The sequence below is a fragment of the Perognathus longimembris genome, chromosome 27, assembly GCF_023159225.1.
Source record: "Perognathus longimembris pacificus isolate PPM17 chromosome 27, ASM2315922v1, whole genome shotgun sequence".
Lineage (NCBI taxonomy): Eukaryota > Metazoa > Chordata > Mammalia > Rodentia > Heteromyidae > Perognathus > Perognathus longimembris.
The window spans coordinates 625,174-648,701 of NC_063187.1; the positions used below are offsets into that span (position 1 = coordinate 625,174).

General features: G+C 38.3%; 1 pseudogene; it reads left to right on the top strand.

The window, feature by feature from the left end:
• Positions 1-22,633, top strand: part of LOC125342726 — a 67,081-nt pseudogene extending 44,448 nt beyond the window's left edge.
• The last annotated feature ends 895 nt before the right edge of the window (positions 22,634-23,528 follow it).

Here is a 23,528-nt window from a genome sequence, read left to right on the forward strand (position 1 = left end):
GAGAGTTAGCAGAAAAGAGTGGAGGTGTTATTCCTAGGAAAGCAATTTTTAAAAAAAAAAAGAGAATGTGAAGAGAGAAATAAAGAAAAAATACTGGAAGACATATGTACAAGAGAAAAATTATTTTTAAAAAGAGAAGAAAAGAAAAAAGAACCACCAAAACAAGAAACAAAAAACACTTGATAAAACAAAGAGGTGAAATTGGAAAACAAAAAACCAACGATGTTTCAGAAATGGAGAGACAAAAAAGCTTAACAAATGTTTGAGGGGAAAAAAATGGAGTCTTCCTTGTTTGGGTGGGCTTTCTACAGTCTCTGGTTTCTTTGCAATTGTCTGCAGTCTATTTTGCTGCTTGGCTGGTTTGTCTTGCTTTCCATTTGCTGGGGGTGGATCTGTTCTGGTCCTCCTCCCCTGTTAGTGAAATCCTGGGGCTCTGTGGTTCACACAGCTTGCAGGTAAGACTTGGGCATCCTCTGTAGATGGGGCACGTGAACAGTCTCAGGAACTGTGGCTCCTCTAGTCTGCTGTCGGGCCGCTGCCTTTAATGCCTTTGAATAGACTGAGGACTCAGCAGGGAGGGGAGCCTATGGCCTGGTTTATCGGGCTGAGAGTTGCTTGCCTGGGGAAGGTTCCTCCCTCCTGGGAAGGGTGGCCTCTTGGGATTCAGCTCCGTTTCAGGCTGGGAATTGGGCTTCCTCTGGTAGGACCATTTAACTGTCTCAGGAACTGTTTGTTCTCCCATCTGGTCGTTCCATGCTGCTGGTAGCTGCTTGCAGCTTTTGCTTTTAATTTAGAAATTCCAGCGGGCAGGGTGAGGCACCTGTGGATCAGCCACAGCCCAGGACAAGCTTACTGCTTGGGCAGGTGTCCTTCTCCTGGGCAGAGCTGGCTGTCAGTGATTTGTCCATCTTGCCCTTTTCTAAGATGGCCCCTACGTCCTAGCTTTTCCCAGGCCTGCTTTAGTTCCAGTCTGGTCTGACCCTATGCCAGTGTCAAAGATGGCACTTTGATCAGGCAGTGGGGGAAAGGCTACGTTCCAGATGATGCTCTATGGGCGCGAATGGGAATGTCTTTAGTTGGGTACTCATGCTTTCTCTGCAATTTCTCCCCATTGGTGCTCAGCCTCCAATCTGCGTCTGTCTGCCACCATCTGGAGGATTTCTTCCTGGTTGCTTCTGTGTGCTTTTGGTGAGCGGAGTGCTGGGCGCTGTGAGTGCCACCGGGTCACCGCCTGGAGCACACAAATCTCTGTTTTCAGGCCAGCAAAGTAGATTTTTTCTTCCTGGCCAGAATCCCTGTACTGTTATAACTTACTTGGGATGTCTTTCTAGGAGTAAAATTTTCTCTGGAGTGGTAAAACTGTGATGTCGGAAGGAGCTTAGTTAGGGCTCTGCTGCTCCTTCACCATCTTCTCAGAAGTCCAACAATAAAAATTTTTTTTAATTTAAAAAATAAGAAAGAGTCGGTTCTTTGAAAAAATAACAAAATATAGCAAATCTGACCAAAAAACGAAGACAGCACAACCAAATACATGAAATCAGAGATGAAACTGGAAACATCACCACAGAGAAAATGAAGATTCAGAATGTAATGAGGGAATATTTTGAAAACCTTTATGCTAATAAATTTGAGAATATGGGAGAAATGGATGAATTCCTAGCAAAAATTGATATGCCCAAACTTAACCATGAAGATTTAAACCTACTAAACAGACCTATATCCCACAATGAAATAGAAACTGCAATAAGAGATCTCCCATCCAAGAAAAGCCTGGATTCACAGTGGAATTCTATAAGGCCTTCAAAACAGAGTTAAACCAATATTTCTCTAATTCTTCAGTGAAACTGAAAGTGCAAGTTTGCTACCAAACACATTCTATGAAGCCAGTATAACCCTTATCCCAAAACCAGACTGGGACTGATCAAAGAAAAAGAATGATAGACCCATTTCCCTCATGAACATCGATGCAAAAAGTCTTTTAAAATTTCTGGCCAATTGACTTCAACAAGTCATGAAAAAAAATCATGGACTGTGACCAAACTTGATTCATTCCAAAGATGCAAAGCTGGTTCAATATATGCAGGTCAATTTACACAATCCACCACATCAACAGGTCAAAAATTACAATTTTTTTTCTTTACTTGGGGAAAAAAGCGTTTGATAAAATTCAGCACCCATTTATGATAAAAGCATTGGAAGAACTAGAAGTCCAGGAAACATTCCTGAATATAATAAAGGCTGTGATGACAAACCCCCAGTGAGCATTATTCTTAATGTTGAAAAGTTAAGTCATTTCATTTAAAATCAGGAGCAGAACAAGGTTGTCTACTAGATCCTCTCCTCTTCAACATAGTACTATAATTCCTCACCAGAGAAATAAGGCAAGAGGTACACATACAGGAGATCCAAGTAGGAAGATGAAGTTAAACTCTCTCTGCAGACAAGATGATCCTATATCCAAAGAATCCCCATAGACTGTACACAAAGTACTTGAGTTGACCAAAAACTTTGGCAAAGTAGCAGGATATAAAATAAATACTGAAAAATCAATGTCTTTTCTAGAGGACAATAACCCAAAGAGTGAAGCTGAAATCAGGAAAACAACTTTTGCAATAGAATAAAGAACATGAAATACTTAGAAATAACCTTAACCAAAGAAGGGAAAGACCTCTATGATGAGAACGTTAAAAACCTGAAAAAGGAAGTTAAGGTAGAACTAAGGAAATGTAAAAACCCTCCCGTGGTCCTGGATTGGTTGGATTAATATTGTCAAAATGGCAATATTGCCAAAGGCTATCTACAAATTCAATGCAATACTCATCAATATCCCAACAACATTCTTTAATGAAATAGAAGAAGCAACCCAGAAAGTCATGTGGAACAATAAAAGACCGCAAATAGAAAAAACAATCCTAAGTAGGAAGAACAGTGCTGGAAGACTTTCAACACCACACTTCAAGCTGTATTACAAACCTATATTAATAAAAAAAAAGCCTAGTAATGCCACAAAAACAGGCCTGAGGAACAATAGAACAGAATTGAAGACCCAGAAATGAACCCACAAACTTAATCATTGATAAAGGAGCTACAAAAATAGGATGGAAGAGGGGCTGGGGATATAGCCTAGTGGCAAGAGTGCCTGCCTCGGATACACGAGGCCCTAGGTTCGATTCCCCAGCACCACATATACAGAAAACGGCCAGAAGTGGCGCTGTGGCTCAAGTGGCGGAGTGCTAGCCTTGAGCGGGAAGAAGCCAGGGACAGTGCTCAGGCCCGGAGTCCAAGGCCCAGGACTGGCCAAAAAAAAAAAAAAAAAAAAAAAAGGATGGAAGAAAGACAGTCTCTTCAACAAATGGTGCTAGAAAAACTGGTTCAACATCTGTAAAAAAAAAAAAACTACATCCTTATATATCACACTGCACCAAAATCAATTCCAAATGGATCAAAGACCTAGATATCAAAACAGATACCCTGAAAATAATACAAGAAGGAGTAAGAGAAATGCTTGGGCACCTTGGCACAGGATGAGACTTCCTTAATAAAGACCCAGAAATGCTACAAATCAAAGATAGGATGGACAAATGGGACTGCATCAAATTGCAGAGCTTCTGCAGGGCAAAGGACATAGCTCACAAGATAAACAGAAAGCCCACAGATTAGGAAAAGACCTTTACCGGGCATACAACAGACAATGGACTCATATCTAAAGTATATGCAGAGGTAAAAAACTAAATTCCTACAAAACAAAACCTCAAAGAACCAACAGCCCCATCAACAAGTGGGCTAAAGACTTAAAAAGAGACTTCTCTGAGGAGGAAATGAGAATGGCCAAGAGACATATGAAAAAGTGATCTACATCACTGGCCATAAAAGAAATGCAAATCAAAACAACATGAAAAAGTGCTCTACATCAAATCAAAACAACATTGAGATTCCGTCTCACCCCAGTAAGAATGTCCTTTATCAAGAAAACTAACAATAACAAATGTTGGAGGAGATGTGGCCAAAAGGAAACCAGACTTCATTGTTGGTGGGAATGTAAACTGGTTCAGCCACTCTGGAAAGCGGTATGGAGATTCCTCAGAAGGCTAAACATAGAGCTCCCCTATGACCCAGCAGCCCCACTTTTGGGCAACTACCCAAAAGACCACAAACAAGAACACACTAAAGCCACCAGCACAACAACGTTCATCACAGCACAATTTGTCATAGCTAGAATTTGGAACCAACCAGATGTCCCTCAGTAGATGAATGGGTCAGGAAAATGTGGTACATATACACAATGGAATTTTATGTCTCTATCAGAAAGAAAGACATTGCCACATTTGTAAGGAAATGGAAGGACTTGGAGAAATTTATACTAAGTGAAGTGAGCCAGACCCAAAGAAACATGGACTCTATGGTCTCCCTCATAGGGAATAATTAGCACAGGTTTAGACTAGTCACATCAGAGGATCACAAGAGCCCAATAGCTATACCTTTATGAACACAAAAGATGATGCTAAGTGAAATGAACTCCATGTTATGGAAACGACTGTTATATCACTGTTGTAATTACTTTCAACATGCGATGTGAAACCATAACTTCTATTGTTGATGATCCTCTTGTATCCCCTTTCTGTGGTTGTACCTGCACTATCTCTGTATCTTATCTGAGTACATTGGAAACTGTGTATACAAGTATTAGAACTAGGAAACTGAAAGGGAATATAAAATCGAGAGACACAGGGTAAAAAAGACAAATAATTACAAAAGAATACTTGCAAAACTGTTTGGTGTAAATGAACTGAACACTCATGAGGGGAAAAGGAAAGGGGTGTGAGGAGCGGAGAATGAGGGAGGAGGTAACAAACAGTACAAGAAATGTATCCAGGGCTGGGGTATAGCCTAGTGGCAAGAGTGCCTGCCTCGGATACACGAGGCCCTAGGTTCGATTCCCCAGCACCACATATACAGAAAATGGCCAGAAGCGGCGCTGTGGCTCAAGTGGCAGAGTGCTAGCCTTGAGCGGGAAGAAGCCAGGGACAGTGCTCAGGCCCTGAGTCCAAGGCCCAGGACTGGCCAAAAAAAAAAAAAAAAAAAAAAAAAAAGAAATGTATCCAAAGCCTAACATATGAAACTGTAACCACTCTGTATATCAGTCTGACAATAAAAAATTTTTTAAGAAATGCAAATAAAAACAACATTGAGATTCCATCTCACCCCAGTAAGAATGTCCTTTATCAAGAAAACTAACAATAACAAATGTTGGAGGAGATGTGGCCAAAAGGAAAGCAGACTTCATTGTTGGTGGGAATGTAAACTGGTTCAGCCACTCTGAAAGATATGGAGAGGCTAAACATAGAGCTCCTCTATGACCCAGCAGCCCCACTTTTGGGCATCTACCCAAAAGACCACAAACAAGTACACACTAAAGCCACTAGCATAACAATGTTCATCTCAGCACAATTTGTCATAGTTAAAATATGGAACCAACCCAGATGCCCCTCAGTAGATGAATTGATCAGGAAAATGTGATACATATACACAATGGAATTTTATGCCTCTATCAGAAACAATGACACTGCCACATTCGTAAGGAAATGGAAGAACTCGGAAAAATTTACACTAAGTAAGCCAGACCCAAAGAAACATGGACTTTATGGTCTCCCTCATAGGCAATAATTAGCACAGGTTTAGGCTAGTCACAGCAGAGGATCACAAGAGCCTAATAGCTATGCCCTTATGAATACATAAGATGATGCTAAGTGAAATGAACTCCATGTTATGGAAACAAGTGTTATATCTTTGTTGTAATTACTTTCAATATGCCATGTGAAACCGTAGCTTCTTTTGTTGATGATCCTCTTATATCCCCTTCCTGTGGTTGTACCCGCACTATCACTGTATTTCATCTGTGTACCCTGGATACTGTATATACTGGTATTAGAACTAGGGAAGTGAAAGGGAATATCAAAATTGAGAGACAAAGGATAAAAAGACAAACGACTCCAAAAGCAATACTTGCAAAACCATTTGAGGCAAACCAACTGAACAACTCGTGGGGGGAGAGGGGAAAGGGTGGAGGAAGGGGAATAAGGGAAGAGGTAACAAATAGTACAAAAAATGTACCCATGGCCTAACGTATGTAACTATAACCCCGCTGTAGATCACTTTGACAATAAATAAGTAATTTTTTGAAAAAAAAATCATACTATGTGACGTGAGCCAGGCCCAAAGAAACATGGACTCTACGGTTTCCCTCATAGGAAATAATTAGTACATGTCTAAGATAGTCTTAGCCAAAGATCACAATAGCTCAATAGCTATGCCCATATAAACACATAGATGAATGCTAAGCAAAATGACACACATTTTTCTGGCCCATTACACCATGCACCTGACCTCAAATCCTCTGATGAAGTCCAGTTGCATCATCTCAGATGGTTTTCATGCATAGTTTCTTGACAGACATGTTGGACCAAATCTATCAAAGTTAACTTCATCCCTAGGGCCTCATTATCGGTGTTCTTAGAGGAAATCATAGCAGCTGGGATGAAGAAGGAGAATCTGAAAACATGTTTTTTTAACTTAGGTTTTCCTTCTGGATGCAAGGCCTCAGGTGCAGGGTCCAGGGAAGAATTTTACACATTCTTAGTAGAGATTTAAAAGATGTTTGCATGAACGGTGGGCCACTACTACATTTCTGTCGCTGAAAAGACACATGTGCACATGTACAGAGTTATGAGAATATATATACCCAAAACTGTGGGTCTCACCTCCAGCCTGGATTTCAGCTTGGCAGAGGTGTCAAGGATGTGTCCTTTCAATTTCTCATTCCTTCTTCTGCAGCTTCTCCTCCTTGTCCAGTCCTTGGCTGGCCCTAGCTGCTTTTCTACAATGAAGCCCCGAGCACACAAGGATGGAGATGCAATGATTGCTGCGTTTTTCCCTCTCTACACTTTTGGAGTAGATCACAGAAATAGTGATACTTCTTGGAATGAAGAGAAAACCCTGTAAGTAACTCGTTAATTTTTTTTTTCCATTTACTGTCTTGTTCTCAGTATAAGCAATGGCTGAGGGAACTCTGGGTGCACAGATGAGAATTCTCTGTCTTCTCTACCCTGCCAACTCATCCTTATTGGACCAGAAACACCTCGGTTTCATTATTGTATTTTCGATCTACTGTTGAGGATATTTCTACCTGCTAGTAGGAAAGGACTGTGTTTTTCTTCCTTATAGCTTCTCTCTCCAGGGCAGTAAGCACTTCACTTAGTATATCTATGTATAGTATATCCTTCTATCTTCTCCATCCAAGCTATCACTGCAGAGAATGGAGTGATGTGATTACAAACACCTGAGTCAGTGGCAACAGTTCTGTCCTTATAGCCTGCAGACACATTTCGTCCCCCACAGGCCAGTAGTCTCAGAAGTTCTCTTTGGTAACACATATATTTTAAGGACACTGAAAAACATCCTCATTGTAGATGATGAGGTAATCATAACTATTCAGGAGGCTGATGATTAAAGCCATCCTGGGCATGAAAAATGCTAGTATCTTATCTCCATTTCAGCAGCCAAAACTGGAAGTGCAGCTGGGCTAAAGTGACAGAGTGCTAGCCTTGAGCAAGAAAACTAAAGGACAGTGTCCATACTCTCATTTGAAGCCTTAGAACAAGACATATGAACATAGACTCTCTCTCCCTATCTCTCTCTCTTTCTCTCTCCTCTCTCTCTCTTTTACCAAAGAAAATAGTTACCTTTAAAAGAAAAGAAAGAACTTTGTAACTATTTCATGTCACATATACTCTACAATCCAGATGTTATCAAGCAGGTCAGCATCATCAAAGATCCCTTATTTTGTCTGCACAAGATGAGACTTCCTTTACTAGTGCACAAGCAGACTTGGACTTTGGTCTATTCCAAAGGGTCTTACTCATAAATTGCTAAACAAAAAAAGAAAGAAAGAAATGTGGCTATACAAAACTCCAAGAGACTGTAGCCAGGAAATGGATACATACTTCAAGAGAAAATGTCATTACTCTATCATGTGTACTCCTTTTCAAGTGCTGACATAACAAGTGTCACTAAGACAGCTGCCAACAGATTGGAGCAGAGATGGCAGGGGTAGAAGTACACTCTTCCTTGCTATAGAAGATATAGATAGATAGATAAGTAGATAGAGATAGAGATAGAGATAGAGATAGATATCACTAGCATGTTTGCTTATCTTTTTTTTCTTTGATACTTCATCTGGAAGCTCAGGACCTATGCACTGCCTATGACCTCTTTTCATCACCTTTGAAGTAGCTACTTTTTCCACAGGGAAGCAGCATTTAAATACCATGTGTCCAGCATGCATCTCCAGTTCTGACTCTTCACCTTAGTTTTTATGTGTTTGATATCATCATTTAAAAAATGCATATTCCTTCTTCCCACACTGTCATCTTGCAATTCAACTTAAACTTCTCTGGCCCTAAATGTTCCTATCGATATTTTCCATTCCCTCATTGCCCAAAACCACTCTCCAGTTCCAGAAAACTACAATTTCAGTCTGATGGGTAATTCATTGTAGCTTTGATTTTTCTGTCCTGATTGCTCAAATGGTTTAACATTTTTTCTGTTTTGGTTTTCCATTTGTAATTTTAAAGTGTCTCCTTATATGTCTGTCTCTTCATTGGATTTTTCCTACTGGAATACACATTTCAGAATTGTTTCACACTATTCTACCAATATTCTGAGAGATGAATAAGTAGCAATAATTTCAACCATACATTTGGCTGTCCCACTCTTTCATTCACTGTGCTGAAACTTTTTAATCTGATATAAGCAAAGCTATTTTGCATTTACAGTGTTTCATGGAATTTAGAAATCCTATCACCTAGACAAATTCATAACTAATGCTTTTTATTATTTTATGATGGTTTGACTTCCATTGTAGTTACTGGAATAGATATGTTGACCCTCATTTTCTTTACTACTTGCAGAGTTCTAATAATTTTTTCCTGACCCAAAGGTCAGGTTATGCACTGCTGCATAAAAGAAAGACAGGTATACTGATGATTCAGTATAGTTTTTGTGTCTTAAGATAGGTCCACCTGATTGACAATAGTTTCTCATGAAATTTAGTCTTGACTGTTCTGTGTCTCTGCAGGAAGTGATAGGAAATGGGATGGAGACTACACTGAACTTGTACATAATTTTCAGTAATATGCCTTTATTAACCAAACTGTTTAAGTTCATCCAGAGTCTGGGAGATATGTGTTGATAGGTGTAATTGTGTTTATCTCTGCTGTGATTGTTCATGGTATTTACTCCAGTCATATCACCTGTTGATTCCTTGCTTATGCTATTGTGATTTTATTTTGTATTTCTTTTTTTCTGATGGATTTCATTCTTTCTACTTTCAGTATCTACTTTTTTGATTCAACCAAGGTTGTGATGATATTTATAGTCCTCAATTTTCTATATCCATAGAATTATTCTGTGCTCACATCAAGGATTATCCTAGCAGAAGAGCACACTAGTTCAATAGCTATGTACATATGAACACATAAGATGATGCTAAGTAAAATGAACTCCAAGTTATGGAAACAAGTGGTTTAACACTGTTGTTGTTTTCAACATGCCATGTGAAATTATGCCCTATTTCTTTTGTCTTTCTTTCCTACGGTTTAACCTTGATGTCACTGTTTACCCTGGATATTGTATATACATGCTTTGGAACGAGGGAAGGGAAAGTAAATATCAAAACCGAGAGGCAAGGGATAAAAAGTCAAACCAAGGCAATAGCAATACTTAAAAAAAAACTATGTGGTATAAACCAACTGCACACCTCAAGGAGGGGACATAAATGGGGATGGGGATAGGTGGGGGAAAATGAGGGAGGAGGTAACAAGTTGTATAATAAATGTATATACTGCCCTGTGTATGAAACTGTAAGCCTCTGTACATTGCTCTCACCATAATGAAATAAAAAAGAAAAACATTTGAAATGTAAAATAAAGTCATTACTTTAAAACTTAAAAAAGTGCTAAGGATACATCCTACTTACAAAAAGGAATTATTCTATGCTGCTATTATTTTCATTTTTCAAAGGATCAGTTTATTTCTTGTAATTTGCCTTGAAAAACAATTCATATTATCATGCATTAATGTTTAATTACAGTGAATACTTTTACTTTAATTTTTATCTATTTATACTTTTGTAAGTATGGATGTTTCATTGGTTCATCTTTTACCTTTGTCTCTCCATTTTGATGTTCCCCTTCATTTCCCTAGCTCCAATAAATGTATATAAAATACTCAGGGTACCGAAATCAGTAATGGTGACATCACCATGGTGACCCTGGAGAAGAAAGACAAAAGAAAAGAGCATAACTTCACATGGTATGTTGAAAATAATAACAATAATAAACCATTTATTTCCATAACTTAGAGTTCATTTCACTTACCAGCATAGTATGGTTTTAATTTAATTTTTATTTAAGTATTTAGTAATGGTTAAGAAAAATTTCATTTGATTTTCATGTTATGTGGCTACTTTCCTTCTTAATCTGTAGCATTCCTACAGTGTGATCTGCATGTGTGCTCAATATACTTTTAATAAAATTAAATTTTACCAGGTGTTCTGTCCTATCATCTCTCTTGGACTATGTTCAGTATGTTGATGATCAGTGTTTTATTCAAATGAATTTGGTTGAAATTATCTCTTTGTACATGTGGTGTTGATCTGATTAAGGGCAAAAAAATTCTGATGCCTTCTTGATGATTTTGTTGAGAAGATCTCTCTGTGAAATCTTCACCTGGTGTTGTACTGTGGACTATCTTAAACTCTGCTAATATAGTTGGTTGGTTTGTGTGAGAAGAAACAATTAATGTCATCTTGCTGATTTGACCCCTTCATTGCGGCATTAAAAAATTGTCACTTTTTGTTTCTTTCATTGAAGTCTATTTCATGTGATTTGATATAGATACCCATGCTTTAAAGAAAAAAAAACTTCCTCTACTTAGAGTGCCTTGTTCCAATTCCTTTTTTTTACATTTTTTAAATTGTCATTTTAAATTTGATGTACAGAGGGATTATGGTTACATAAGTCAAGTAATGAGTACATTTCTTTTTGAATGGTGACACCTCTTCCCTCATTTTTCTGTTTTTCCCTTCTAAACCCCTCCCCAACAGGTTGTATATTTGACTATCAACCTAGTGCCTAGTATGAATCACTGCTGCATTCACTCATTTGTCCCACCATTTCTGTGCTCACCCTTAACCTCACCAAAACAGATAAATTTTACAGACAAGAAAGAAATCAAACCCAGTGACAAAAGAGAAAACAAAGAAATAAAATGAAACAGCAAAATACAAAAATCTCCTTTTCTTGGGAGTTTATGTCAATAAATGTGATTTTAAGATCATATGCATATAGCTATTGAGCCTTTATTATCCTTTCTTGAGAATATTCTCCTTTGGACTCCCTATGTGGATATGGAGAACCCTGTATAATTTGTCATGTCTAAGTGTAAGTTTTTATCATTTACCAAGCAGTGCTGTTACTTGTAGATATATTTTAGATATATACTATGGACACATTTTAGTTACAACAATGAGAGAAACCATGCAACCTATGTTTCTTTGGATCTGGCTTACTTAGCTTACTATTACATTTGCAAATATTTCTATTTCCTTATGAAGGTAGCATTATCATTCTTTCAGATAGACTCATAATGCCATTATGTATATACACCACACTTAGTTTATCCATTCATCCTCTGAGAGGCATCTGGGTTGATTTCACATATTAGTTATAGTAAACAATGCTGCAATGTATGTGATTGGGTGATCCTTTTACTGTGGCCTCATTTGTGTTCTATTGGATGAATGCCCAGGATGGGAATTCCTGGGTCATGGGGAAGCTCTATGTTTAGTCTTTAGAGGAATCTTCATACAACTTTCAAGAGTGATCGAACAATTTTACATTCCTACAAACAGGGTGGTAGTGTTCCTTTTTGTCCACATCCCTGCCAGCATCTATAATTGTTAGTTCCCTTCATAATGGGCAGTGTAACTGGGGTGATGTGGAATCACAATGTTCTTTTCCTTTGCATTTCTTTTGTGGCCAGGGTTATCCATTATATCTACGTGTATCAAGTGGCCTTTCTTATTCCTTCCTCAGAGAAATCTCTTTAATTTTTAGCCTATTTATTAACTGGGTTGTTGTTTCTTTGAGGGTTGGTTTTGTATTGAGTTTAATGTTTTGACCTCTGAGTAGATTTTAAGAATGTGGCTGTTGTCTTATACAGTTATTAAAGACCTTCTCCCATTTAAGGGCCTACTTATCTTGGTTGGTATGTCCTTTGCCATGCAGAAACATTTCATTTGGAAGCAATCCCATTCATTTAGATGTTCTTTGACTTGTGATTCTAGGTCTGGACTCCACCCTCTTAATGGGGGCCATTTTCTTGAAAGATGTTATTCCAGGCTTTCAGTTTGAGCATGTTAATTTTAGTTAGCAAGATGAGATTCTTGTAGACAATAATGGATGAGTTTTGCTTTTTTATTCAATTCCCTAATTTCTGCCATGTATTTGCAGATTTAAGGCCATTAAGAAATGAGAGGATTTGGTAAGTCCTCACATGTTACCACTTATTTGTTTTCTATGCCTCGTATTTTCTTATTATATTGATCTGACTCTCTAATTATGGGCCTTTTCTAGGCCACAATCAAGTTCTGGTTGGTTTTCTATACGTAGGATATCTTTACCTTTATTTATGATTGCTGGTATAGTGGAGAAAGTTATTTCAATTTTTCTTGTTATGTGGTTTTGTATGTGTCCCTCATATGTGAAGGAGTGCTTTGCTGGGTACATTCTACTGGGATGTTATTTGCCTACAAGCTGTGGCATACACCATTTCAAGCTCTCCTGGCTTTTATGATCTTAGATGAGAAATTTGTACTTCTTCTGACAGCTTTTCTTTCATAAGAAATCAATTGCTTCTTCCTGATAACTTCCATAATTATTTCCTTGGGCTCTACTGAGGCTGTGTGAATTACAGTGTGGCAACAGGATGTTTGATTTTTCTGGTCTGGTGTGTTTGGACTTCTATGACTTCTTTTACCTGAATGTTTCTATCATTTTTCATGCACAGGAATTTCTCTGTTAGAATTCTGTGAAATATGTTACCTCTTTTTTCATTGCATAGTCTTCTTCTTCCTGAATACTTACTCTTAAATTAGGTCTTTTGATTGATCCATGGAGTTCTTGCATACTGCTTTATTCTTTCTTATATTTGTTCTAGAAAAGTGTCCCCTTTCTATCTATTCTGTCTTCTATGTCCTATTTTCTGTTGTCAAGACTTTCTAATTTATTTTTTATTTCTTTCCCTCATACTTGATCATTATTGGGAGCTTCTGTCACTTTACTGTCATTTTCTTTTAGGTATTATATGGACTCCTATACTTCATTGGTTTATCTGTGTCTTCTCATATATCATTTTGCCAGGAGACAATATTTTCATTGGACTCCTTTCCATCTTCTATTCTTCATTTAGGTTTATTTGCACATGCCATGAATTATTCTACTTATCTTCACTTAGTCTCATCATGCTCACAAATAGCATTGTGTATGATTTTTCCTTTCATAAGCATTTTATCATTGTGTTTTTAAAGCATATTGAAAACCGTCTGCTAGCTCTTCACTGTCTGCCGTGTAGCCTGATTATTTTCTATAAGAACTAATCTTCCTCTAGTGCCATTTTTCTTGTATTTCTGTGAACTCTTTCAGTCCATTTTCAATCCATCTTTGAACAACGTGCGTTTATTTCATTATATTCATTTCTTTATAATGTCCACACACACCCACATACCATTGCACACATAGATATGACAAAACATAAAGAAAAATTCTATTATCCTCTTTACTCCTCTATGTTCCTTCTTTCTAGTATCTCAAGCTAAATATATTGGGAAGAGAGTAGTGATTAGTGCAATTTCCCATGGTGGCCTTGCAAGATAGATTTCAATGTAAACCTTCCTTACAATTCTTTACATATCCCCCTTGTTGGAAGATCCTCTCTCAACAATGAGTGCTTTGGATTTGGTTTATTTAATTTGGTTTCCCCATAAATTAAAAATAATCCTCACCTGATATTCAAGCCTATGTTCTGTTACAATTTCAGGAATAGCTGTTCTTTGGATTGGACTAGTGAACACAGCTTCCTATAGAATCTTCATTAAATAAGGCTTTACTTCTGAAAGATGCTATTGAATTGAAAATATCTTATTAGTTAGCTCGACCTGCAATATAACTACATAACATAAACTGGGAGACTTGAAACACAAACTTTCACACAGGTGGAGATAGTTACCCAAGGTGAAGGGAACAGGATATTGGGTGTCTCATGAAAGCCTTCTCTATGATTAATGGAACATTTTTGCTATGCTCCATATGTGTGTTAGTGAAGATAAGGAAAGCTCTCTGTCACTTAACTAAATTTCTGAAGAGGATTGACAAATTCCTTTCATGTCCTTAAATAAGCTTATATAAAGCACAAGACATGACATTCATATTCCTTTGAGACTGATGATAATGTTTTAACATATTTATTGGCAGAGTAGCACACAGTCTATCGAAGTCATAAGTTTGAAATATTCCTTCAGATTTTCCATTTTCATTATGCAGGTTTTCCATCAAAAACTACCAGCTCGTTTTGACCCTGGCTTTTGCTATTGAAGAGATCAACAAAAAACCTGACCTTTTACAAAACTTGACTCTAGGATTTGATATCTATGATATTCAATGTGGACAATGGACATTTAAAAATCCCTTCACTTGTCTCTTTGGGAAGTACAAGATTCCAAACTATAAGTGTATGAGAGAGAGCAAGTCTATAGCAGTACTTACAGGAACTTCAGGAGCAATATCTTCCCAGATTGGGACACTGCTGGACATCTACAAGTTTCCACAGGTAAGAGTGGCAGGGAAGCATGATATTTAAAATGTCTAAGAGTGTTACTTCAGTGTTAGAAGAGAATGTTGAGAAGAGATTGGATTTATGAACCTGTCAAATTTTTTCATATCAAAGAGTAAGTATTCAAAGATAATTATATATCTATAGTCCCATTGCTTTGGGAAAAAAAGTATGGAAAAGTTAGAGCAGACAAAGGGACTTTTCTGGAGTTTTCAGTTTGATCATTAAATTTGTTAAGGAATCAGGAAATGGAAATGTACTTGAAAATGTCAACATATGTTGACCTGAGTGCTGGTTTGCTCACATTTGTAATCCTAGTGACACAAGAAAATTATTTCCAATTAACAAGAAACAAAGCGGGCAATAATGTGTGGTTCAAGTAGTAGAGTGCTGCCTTCGAGGAAAAAAAGGCAATAAATACATGAGGCCCTGATTTCCTTCACCCGTCTTGCCATACACTTACAGCAACACACACACACACACACACACACACACACTCACACACACACACACACACACACACACGAACGTTTATCTGTAAGATATTTTGAATGAAGGAAGTCAGGCTCAGAAAGAGGAAGGATGTATGTGTTCTCTCATGTATAATGTCAGGTCTAGAATATGAACATGAAATATTAAAAATATCTATGGAAAACACATATTCACTTACATGTATACATGATTACCCTGACTAAGTTATGGTACCTAAGGGAGTAGAATTTTATGGGGCAACTTCTCTGAAAAGTAGACAGTATTAAAATAAATGAACATTCGAATCCTGAAGTAGACCTTCTCACAGAGGGATTTGAAATTGTGGTATGTGGATAGTGGCAGAGGAAGAAGGAGTAGATAGGTGGGCAAATAAAATATAAGATTCAATGTACATAAGTGAAAATTGAATTACTAAAGTCAAGGAGTACCAGGGGTGGAGATAAAGGACAGGACTTGATGGTAACTGACAAAAGTGAAGAGGCATCATACAAACAAATTGTTATTTGTACAATAATTTGTAAATTTAATTCTTTTTCAAACCAAAGTCTACGTTTCACCTACATCACATGGCTATATAATATACACCTTATATGGGGTTATGATGGATGGAAATAATGTCATTCATGGTGTTCTAATTTCATTCCCTTTAGATTACGTCTGGGAACTTTGATCATTCCCTGAGAGACAAGAATAAGTTCCGTGGTCTCTATCAAATGGCCCCAAAGGACACATCAATAGCAAGTGCCATAGTCTTATTACTGCTTCACTTCAGCTGGAATTGGGTGGGACTGTTAACCTTACAAGATGAGAATGATTTGTGGATTCTTCCTTCATTGTAAGAAGAGATGGCCAAGAACAAAGTTTGTGTAGACATTGAGCTAACATTTCCAAAACAGGTCATCTTAAATGTTTTGAAATTCATGGGAAGTTATAATGAGATAAATAAATCTTCAGCAAATGTCTTCATCATATATGCTGATAGTAAATTCATACATCATGTTGAGCAATTTTTAATAAAAGGCAAAGTTTTCATCATGAACTCAGAGTGGGAGTCAACCTTGAGGAAAAGATATTTTATTCTAGGTTCATTCCATGTACATCTCATTTTTACACAGTATCATCCAGAAGTTTCTGGAATCAAAAATTTTGGCAAGGAAGTTAACCCTTCAAAATACCCAGAAGATTTTTTCCTTGCCCAGCTGTGGTTTCTCTCTTTTAATTGCTCACATTCTGAATTCGACTGTGTAATGTGGGAGAATTGTCCTCATGATGCCTCCTTGGGTTGGTTGCCTAGGCACATGTTTTATGTGACTATGTCTGGAGACAGTTACAATATATACAATGCTGTGCATACTGTGGCCCAGGCTTTCCATGAGAAGCTTCTTTATCAAACAGAAGTACAAACACTGGGAAATAGGAAAGTGGCAGAGTCTTCCCCTGCACAGGTAAGGCATTCTATGTTGGATGGCACACACCAAGAAAAAAGTCACTTCATAGAGAGGTTTCTAACTGTATGAAATCAACTATTTCAGGAATTTTTCAAAAACTCAAGAACCTATATTCCTTAAATGTTTGAAATATTCTAGTCATATGTTCATATACTCTTCAGGAAAAGCAGGCCACTAACAAGGACAACTTGTATTCCATGTTTCTAAAATTTCTTTTATTTACAAATAACATCACCATACCAATACATAATGTTTAATCACCATTTCCCTCTGCATTTCTCAAGTAATTGCAAATGATGACCTCCTATACGTAGCTATCTGTATTTTCATAAGTAATAAAGTTGTGTTCTACTTTACATATTAAAAATTTACAAAATTCAAAATACAGACATTTACAGAATTAGTGGTTGTGGGAAAGTGTAGATAGGTGACAGAAAATAGTCTCACTCATGACTATTTACATAGAATTGGTTTCTCTTGAAAAGTGGCCTTCTATTTCCTTGTTGAGTAACAAGGATTCAGAAAAATTATTTTTATTCTTCCCTTGATTTTCTTATGAGATACTTCATGACATGCCTTTGATATTCTTGAATTCTGAACCAGAAATTGAGGGCAATCTGGGGCTTTCCTTAGTTCAGGTCTTCAATCTTTTTTTTTTTTTTTTTTTTTTTTGCCAGTCGTGGGCCTTGGACTCAGGGCCTGAGCACTGTCCCTGGCTTCTTCCCGCTCAAGGCTAGCACTCTGCCACTTGAGCCACAGCGCCGCTTCTGGCCGTTTTCTGTATATGTGGTGCTGGGGAATCGAACCTAGGGCCTCGTGTATCCGAGGCAGGCACTCTTGCCACTAGGCTATATCCCCAGCCCCACTCAGGTCTTCAATCTTAACACTGAGATGTACTTCATCCTAATCCAATATATCTCTTTTAGCTGCATCCTTTTCTGAAGAACATCTAATTTCATAATCCTGCTGGAGATCAAGTGATTTTGCATGACCAAAGGAAATTGGAAGCAGAATACGACATTGTGAACATTTGGAATTTTCCAGAAGGTCTTGGACTTAAAGTGAAAGTAGGAAAGTTTTCTCCATATAGTCTACAAGGCCAACAACTATCTTTATCTGAAGAGATGGTACGGTGGGCCATGGAAAATACAGAGGTGTGTTGGATATCTTTGCAATGATTTTCAGAATATATTAGAAAGCAATATTCATCCTTAAATTCTTTACCTGGTTGCATGCTAGCAGCTGACTCCTGTAGGATTTCCTACTTACCTGGCTGAGATCTGAGTATCATATTTTCCACACAGTCATAGCATGAAAGCCTGTGAGATACATCACCAATTAACTATCAATAAGATAGGAAGTGGAGCTGTGCATCAGTCATTAGGGCAAGCCATAAGCAACAAACCTCAGACACACAGCCTAGGCTCTCAGGTCAAGACTTAGTTCTGGTACACACATATACACAGACACACACACATGTATGTACACACATGTGCAAATTTATACCCTATGTATTTGTTAACAACCAAGTATTGTACCTTTAAATATTTCCAACTTAAGAAACTGTAACCTCTCTGTAATTCAGTTTGATAATAATTATATATATATGAAAAAAGAAAAAAAGAAATTACATGAATGGATCATTGTATAGGAGAGGAACTGAATATTTTAATAGGGCTAGGCACTCGTGGCACATGAGTATAATTCTATCTTCTCAGGCAGCTGTCAGCCTTAGATCTCATATTTCAGGTCAGGTCAACTCGGTAGAAAAATCTGTGAGACCCTTATCTCAATTAGATACCAAATACCACAAGGGGAGATTTGCCTCAAGTGGTAGAATCCTAAACTTGAGAAAAATCTTCTCAAAGGCAAGGCCCAGACACTGAGTCACCAGAAGAAAGCCAGAAAACCAGCAGAAAGCCACAATGGAGCTATGATTCAAGTGTCATCACACAAGCCTTGAGAAAAAACAAAAACAAGAAAGAGCACAAGACTTGGAATACAAGCTCCAGTACTAGCACAACACAAAGCCAAACAAAAACCTGAAGACTTAGGAAAGATTAAGCAATAGAATTATTCTGATTAAAGTGTAATGAATGTCATTAAATGCCACAATTAATTATACAATTAATACAGTCAAAGAATGACAGGAAAGCCAAACAGGCTCTCTATGAAAAATAATAGCTGGAGTAGATGGGCAAATGGAAACAGTGAATGAAGATATATATAGTCAGGAGGTATGGAAGTGCTAGAGAATGATAAGAGGTATGAGTTTGGTAGGAACATATGGTATGCACGTATGAAAATACTACAAAGAAACTCTCCCTTGTACAACTAATGTAAGTTAATAACAAATCATAAACTGGAATGCTTCATGCCCATATTCTTAACTGCTCAGGAGGTTGAGACCTAGAGGATCATGATTTGAGGCAAGCCTTAGGCAGAATTGTTGACAAGGATCCTTCTCCAATTAACAAAAAGAAAGAAAAAGTAGTTACCCATGTGTTTCTCAGTGTTTGTTGAGAATGTTATCATTAAGAATGAATTACATATTTTTGTCTATCATAGAGCTTTAACTCTGAGGCTGGGTGCTGTCCCTGACCTCTTCAGCTCAAGTCTAGTGCTCTACAACTTGAGCCACAGCACCACTTTCAGTTTTTCTGTTGGTTAATTGGACATAAGAATCTCAAAGACTTTCCTGCTTAAGCTGGCTTTGAACTACCTTGCTTATATCTCAGCCCCCTGAGTAACTAGGATTACAAGCCTGAGCCACCAGTGCTCAAATTTGGATTATTCTGAGCAGGTTTCTATGCTGTAACAAGGTATCAGAGCAATCATTTTATGTTTTAAAAGTTTATTGTGCTCCATTTCATGGAAGTTTCATTCAGTGGTTAATTGCCTGCTACTTAGGCACCTTTGGTGAGACGAATCAGTGAAGGAGCATGAGCTGTAAAAAAAAAAAAAAGATTCTCACCACATGGCCACTGGATGAATAAGAAGAAAATATGATGAGCCTGGGGTTCAAATAACCCTGAAAATGGGAGGCTTGTGCATTACCATGCAGCTTACTTTTAATGCTGCAAAAATAATTATTCCTCCTTACTGTTCATTAGTCACAAATGAGTAGGAGATAACAAATAACATGGATTCAAGAAACTCCATAGGGCTGGTCACTAGGACTTACTTTCTTACCATAAATCTCCACAATTCTCAATATTTCAACAGGTTAGATAGAAATCACGGTTACAGGACATAAGCCTTGGCTGGGAATATGGCCTAGTGGCAAAACTGCTTGCCTTGTGTACATGAAGCCCTGGGTTTGATTCCTCAGCACCACATATATGGAAAAGGCCAGAAGTGGTGCTGTGGCTCAAGTGGCAGAGTGCTAGCTTTGAGCAAAAGGAAGCCAGGGACAGTGCTCAGGCCCTGAGTCCAAGCCCCAGGACTGGCACAAAAAAAAGAAAGAAAGAAAGAAAAGAACTTAAGTCTTTTATGGTATGAGATAGAATCTACAGCAGCGCTCAATGAAATGACCAGATATATGTGCATAAAATACTGTGCTTAATAATACTATTCTTTAAATAATGGAATTTTTAGAGTTTCAAGTAAAAGTTTGATGCGGGCTGGGGATATGGCCTCGTGGCAAGAGTGCTTGCCTCACATACATGAAGCCCTGAGTTCGATTCCCCAGCACCACATATACAGAAAATGGCCAGAAGTGGCGCTGTAGCTCAAGTGGCAGAGTGCTAGCCTTGAGCAAAAAGAAGCCAGGGACAGTGCTCAGGCCCTGAGTCCAAGCCCAGGACTGGCAAAAAAAAAAAGTTTGATGGGTTACTGACACACACCTGATTTTCCTCAGCCACCTCACTCTGTGTGCAGTGCGAGTTGTGGTCCTGGATTCAGGAAATCCCCTCAGGAGAGAAAGGCTGCCTGTTGTTTTGATTGTACTCCTTGCTCAGAGAATGAGATGGCTAATGGGACAGGTAAGATCATGACTTCAGGAGAAAATTCACAATCTCTTAGTGTCCCCCAATCCAGGCTATGCAAACATTGTGTATTAGAACTGCTGCACAAAAGCTTTTCTTCCTTCACTTAATAATATAAATTTGACCAGAGTGATACTGCTCTTTGGAAAAGAAATCAGGGGCTCTGAATTATATCCTTAATTATTTCCACATTGTTGCATGCATGTTGAGTTAAGTAATCACTTATGCAAGTTTAATATTTCTGATATTAAATGCAAAGCCTTTTAAAGATAAGGTCTCCATTTTCTTCAAAATGAAATTTAGAATACAAAGAAAACAGAGATCTTGCATATCTTTGTTCCTTACAGGCCAGAAATGTTTTTGTAACAGATCAAGTGTGGTGGGTTGAGTTCTATATAAGAAGCAATCACAAGGTTAGTGCATAGCATGACTTTATGTCTCCAAAACTGATTTGATTTTCAATTGACCAGCCCTTTACAGGTAAGTAGGAGAGACAAATATATCAAAAGCAAGGAAGGGCTATAGGGCCCCTATTTATTTTCCACAGAGACTTTTGATGAGGTGCAAGCTTACTATACACAACTCTGGATGAGTGGTTTGACTAGTGTATACAAGGCTAAGAATAACTATGGCAGCATGAAGTGGTATAAGAAATTTTTATTGGGATATTAGAAATGGCAGTAAATAATATGTCTGATATGTGAGAAAAAAGAGTGAGAATGTGTGTCAGAGTAATATCTGGTAATAGTTACTTTCTGATAATAAGTACTGATAGGTTAGAATTATCTCTATGCATGGTTTTCTTAAGGGCCTAATGGTTATCTGACTTCTTCACCAGACATGGAGCAGTGTGTGAACTGCCCAGATCATCAGTATGCCAACTCACAGAGAAACCAATGCCTCCAAAGAGAGGCAAGTTTCCTGGCTTATGGAGAGCCCTTGGGGATGGCCTTGTCCTGCATGGCTATTTGTTTATCTACACTCACAGCATTTGTTCTTGGAGTCTTTGTGAAGCATCATAACACACCCATTGTCAAGGCTAATAACCAGGCTCTCAGCTACATCCTACTCATCTCCCTCATCTTCTGTTTTCTCTGTCCCTTGCTCTTCATTGGACTTCCCAACACACTTACCTGCATTCTACAGCAAACCACATTTGGAGTTGCATTCACGGTAGCTGTTTCTTCTGTCTTGGCCAAAATAGTAACTGTGGTTCTGGCCTTCAAGGTCACATTCCCAAGGAGAAGGATGAGATGGATGCTGGTATCCGGGGCTCCTAACTTCATCATTCCCATTTGTACTCTGATCCAGGTGACTCTCTGTGTACTCTGACTAGGGACTTCTCCTCCCTTGATTGACACAGATACACACTCAGAACATGGCCACATCATCATCCTGTGTAACAAGGGCTCCCTCACTGCTTTCTACTGTGTCTTGGGATACCTGGTTTTGCTGGCCCTGGCCAGCTTCACTGTGGCGTTCCTGGCCAGGAACCTGCCTGACACCTTCAATGAAGCCAAATTCCTGACCTTCAGCATGCTGGTGTTCTGCAGTGTGTGGCTCACCTTCCTGCCTGTCTACCACAGTGCCAAGGGGAAGGTCATGGTAGCTGTAGAGGTTTTCTCCATCTTGGCCTCCAGTGCAGGGCTCCTGGGTTGTATCTTTGCCCCCAAGTGCTACATCATCTTGTTGACTCCAGATAGAAATGTTCTGCATGGCTTTAGGGACAACGTACACACTGGGAGAAATGATTCCTCTTAACATAAAATTTACAAGTACAGTTACATCTTTATTTCCATGCACACATCTGAGATATTCTATATTCCTTAATCTGTTTTGTTGGATCAGTCTCCCAGATCCTCTTTGATTCCATTCCATCCCTCTTTGCTTCCATTCCCTTTATTCTTCATCATCCCTCTCTGCTATCCTTATATTGTTTCAGAATATCAAATATGGGTTTTATATGCTAGAAAAATGTTCAATTATATATCATAAGGTACTAGCTTTATGCAGTAGTACATGAGGAAAAGTAGAGATTCATAATAGTTTGCATCCCCATGGCTGAATATACTTTTCAACGTATTCTTCTTCAATCACTTAAAAAATATTATATATACAAAATTATATACTTTTTTCTGTGTACATATGTGTTGGGAGCCGAGCTAGCAGCTAAGCTCATCCTGACCTCTGGCTGTGCCGATGTCGCCAGAATGTCGGGAGCCAAACTTGCAGCTAGATTCATTCTTACCGCTGGCTGTGCTGTTATCGCTAGGATGTACCAGATGCAAGGACCTTTGCTCACAGCCACTATCGGGAATTGCTTTGCCATTGTCTGCACCTTGCTATGTCCACTGGAGTAGAATCCTATGTTAATCTACCTTTTCCTGTGTTTACTATAATCAAATGTTTGCGAACTTCAAAGCCCCTGTATGTTCTTAAATTTTAACAACCCTATGCTATTCCCTGGTTCCAAAACTGCGTATAAGCTGGAAGTTAAGAATAAACTTGGCTGCAGTCTTGAGTTTCAATCTGGAGATGCAGACCTCCTGTACCCCATCTTTGCCTCTTGTCTTTTTTCTCTTGTCTTGTATTTTTCCTTTTCCTTAATCCTCACCGCCCTCAGTCAGGATTCCCGTTCACTGCCGGCTGGCTCGAC